Consider the following 3,926-nt stretch of genomic DNA (forward strand, 5'->3'; position numbering starts at 1 on the left):
CCTAGGGAAATGGTGTAAAGTTCCGGGCTTTAGGGATAAAAAACGATATACATTATTCCTATGAAATGCTACATTATTTGGTCATATACATTATCATTAAAATTTCGTACATTACTTATAGTTCGTGAATGAGTACATACTACACCCTAGCCCTGTGGACTACAAAATCAAAGGAAAATGGTGTTAACAACCGGTCTTGACGGAAGTAAAACAATGCAACATTAATAGATAACTGACATATACATTAACTTGGACATATCATACATCAATGCCTACAAATTCGAGATTTCACATGCAAAAGAACACTCAACACTTACAAACTGACGCAAAAAAAACGATGACAATGGTACGATTACAAACTGATAAAACTCGAAAAGCAATTCGGAGTTCATCACGATTACATACTGATGACAATAAAATGCAATTACATTCTTCCATCGTCGACACTAATCAACTCCTCGCCGACGCGTTGATGCTCCAATCTCGTTCAATTGATTGCGTGAATGTTTTTAGCAAAGGTTGTGATTATTCAAAGGCACGAAATCATAAAAAAATTATCAGAAATACACGTCCAATTGGTGGCAGAGAATCATGGGACTAAAATAACTGTAATAATATTTAGTTCCTAATTTAGCCTTTTGCTTATTTTTAATGAATTAAATAAAATATGTAATGCTCCAATCTCGGCCATTGAAAAACTAAAATGAAGGGTTGAGATTTGTTTTATGTTTAACTAATATTTAGTGCAATGATATGAATACATCTCTATGAATATATGCATTTCTATTTGTCAAACATCTATCAATAGGACACACCGAACAGGATTGACACGTTGATATATATTGACTACAAATTTTTCTTCCATACCTAATTAGAAAGAAAAAAGTTTTCAAAACTAAAAAATAAATATGAATCGTGAGACGGAGAGATCGATGATAGTTTAATAATAAAAAAAAGATTAAGCTATGGTATGGGAAGATATATGGTATTTTATGAGCTGTGACCAGACATACAAATTCAGTGAAAAATTGATTAATAATTGGATTTCACAAATCCGTCTCTAATTGCATTCATCCGTAACAATAATCAGATTGTAAGATTTCAGATATGAATACACCACAGAGAACGTGAAAATCCTTACACTTGATCGACTCTTCTCAATCTCGAAAAAACCCAACACAAATTCTTGAAATAAAAAATGGCCCTTTTCAACTTCCACCACCTTTTCATCTCGCTCCTCCTCCTCCCACGCGCCACGCCGGACATCGCCTCCGATAGAGCCGCTCTCGTAGCTCTTCGCGCCGCCGTGGGTGGCCGCGTCCTCTTCTGGAACCTCTCCTCCCCCCCTGCTCCTGGCCCGGCGTCGTCTGCTCTCCAAACAAGTCTTCCGTCGTCGAGCTCCACCTCCCCGCGGCAGGGCTCTCCGGCCGCCTTCCTCCCAACACCATCTCCAATCTCACCAATCTCCACACCCTCAGCCTCCGCTACAACTCCCTCTCCGGCCCCCTTCCCCCCGACATCTTCTCCTCTCCCAACTCCCTCCGCAATCTCTATCTCCAGCACAATTTCCTCACCGCCGCACTTCCCGACTCTCTCATTCACGCCAAATCCCTCGTACGCCTGAATTTGGCGCACAACAATTTCTCCGGCCCGATTTCTCCGTCGTTCAACAGGATGACGCGTTTAGGCACTCTGTATTTGCAACACAACCATTTCTCGGGCTCTATTCCTGACCTCAAGCTCCCCGCTTTGATCCAATTTGACGTTTCCAATAACAATCTCACCGGCCGGATTCCGTGACGCCTCTCTGGATTTCCCAAAGCCGCATTCGTGGGGAACTCCCTCTGCAGCACCCCGCTCGATTCCTGCGCTTATGAGATGCCAGAGAGAATGCCCATTTCCTGCATCGCCATCGGGTCCATCGTCTGTTTGTGCCTTATCTCAATCATGAATTTCTATTTATGTCGAATCATTCGCGCCAGAGGTAAAGGGAAAGATAAGGGATTAGTCATGTTAAGGAAACCGGTGTGGAATTTGACCTGATGGAGTTGTTGGGAGCATCCGCTGAGGTTTTGGGGAATGGGACGTTCGGACCGACGTACAAGGTGGACCCGGGAAAAGGTCATGTGGTGGCGGTGAAGAAGCTGAGACTCCACGTGAAGATGGGAGAGAAGCAGTTCACGGGGAAGATGAAGGAGATTGGGAGAATGAATCTGTTAGAAATATCGGGATAAAATCCCAAGCCGTTACAGGCGGTACTCTAACTATTACAATCGAAGGAAGATAATAACAATAAATGGAATGAAAATTACAACGGAAATAATAAAACAAACCGAACTATAAGTCGAGTCGAGGGAAGCCCTCTTTCCGCAAGACAAATTACGCCCCGGCTAGTGCTCACGGAATGGCGTATTGCCCCCAAAGATAAAACGACTTCCTCCTAGCGTGTAGAAGCACCTCAAACCCGCTAGGCACCGGCGAACTTGATAGAGTTCCGAGGATCGAGCTATACAATGCTCCTATGATGCACACTATGGTGTAGAGAACTTGAGAGAAGAGAGAATGCTTTTTGTTGGTGTATTTCTCATCTCTCAAACCCACCTATTTATAGGATATGAGAGACCACTCCAAAAGTCTCGGCATTAAGGATCCTCATAGACCACTTGGGGGTTACCTTAACTTGAAAAGCCAAAAGACTTTAGAAAATGAAAGGTTTGAAATCCTTCCAAATTCTCACATTTCCAACAGAATCATCCCAATATTGTCCCTCTGGGGGCTTATTACTGCAATCGCGACGAGAAGCTTTTCGTCTACGATTTCTTGCCCATGGGAAGCTTATCAGCTGTGTTACACGGTAGTGTATCTCGTATGGCGTTGGGCTGGAAAACTCGCGCTAAGATCGCGCTAGGCACTGCGCGAGGGATATCGTACATCCACTCGCAGGGGCCATCCGCGTCTCATGGAAACATCAAGTCGTCCAATATTCTCCTCACGGAGTCATACGAGGCTCGTTTCTTTGACTACATGCTGGCTCACCTCGGGTGTAGTGCCACCCCAAACCAGGGGTACCAGGCACCCGAGGTGACCGACCCTAAGAATGTGTCGCAGAAGGCTGATGTATACAGTTTCGGGATATTTGTGTTGGAGTTAGTGACGGGGGAGGCGCCGGAGATTGACGAGAATGGCTTTGATCTAGCTGGGTGGGTGCATTCTAAGCTAAAGCAAGACTGGAGGACTAAGGGGTTGGACATGGAACTAGTTAGGTATGACTATGAGAGTGAGGAGGTGGTGGAGGATATGGTAGAGCTGCTGCAGCTTGGGCTTGATTGCGCGGCTACTTACCCGGATAATCGCCCCACCATGCCCCAAGTCTTGGCCAAAATTCAGCGCCTCTACCCTCACAATATCGTTGTTGATCACCACTAAATCGGTGGTGTTACTTTTCAACTATTCTTGTGTGCAAAGGTTTTCATTTTTTATCATTTCCATCTTTCATTATCTCCTTTATATTCTTCACCTTTTTACATTCAGATCCGTTGGGGAATTGGTACATTTTTATTCATTTATGTTTCTCCTATTGCTATCCTTTCTTCCCTTAAATTTTATCACACTTTAATCAGACACAAGTTTTAAAAAATGTACTCCCTCCGTTCCATAGTAGTGAAGTCATTTTACTATTTTGGTACGTTCCATAGTAGTAGAGTAATTTCCATTTTCAGTAAAAATCAACACATTTCTTCTCACTTACTTTACTGTCTCTTACTTTATTATCTCTTCATCTCTCTTCCTTTCTTAATCTTCGTACCGAAAAAAATGTCTCCAGTATTATGGAACAGAGAGAGTAATGAAAAGTGGATTGATAAAGTTAGTGGAATTTGAGTCCTACTTTTATATATTAGTTTTATAATAAAATGCGAGTGGGAATG

General features: G+C 43.0%; 1 pseudogene; it reads left to right on the top strand.

Moving 5' to 3' along the window:
* The first annotated feature begins 1,198 nt into the window (after positions 1-1,198).
* LOC125196599 lies at positions 1,199-3,426 on the top strand (annotated as a pseudogene).
* The last annotated feature ends 500 nt before the right edge of the window (positions 3,427-3,926 follow it).

This window comes from Salvia hispanica, chromosome 1 (genome assembly GCF_023119035.1).
Source record: "Salvia hispanica cultivar TCC Black 2014 chromosome 1, UniMelb_Shisp_WGS_1.0, whole genome shotgun sequence".
Lineage (NCBI taxonomy): Eukaryota > Viridiplantae > Streptophyta > Magnoliopsida > Lamiales > Lamiaceae > Salvia > Salvia hispanica.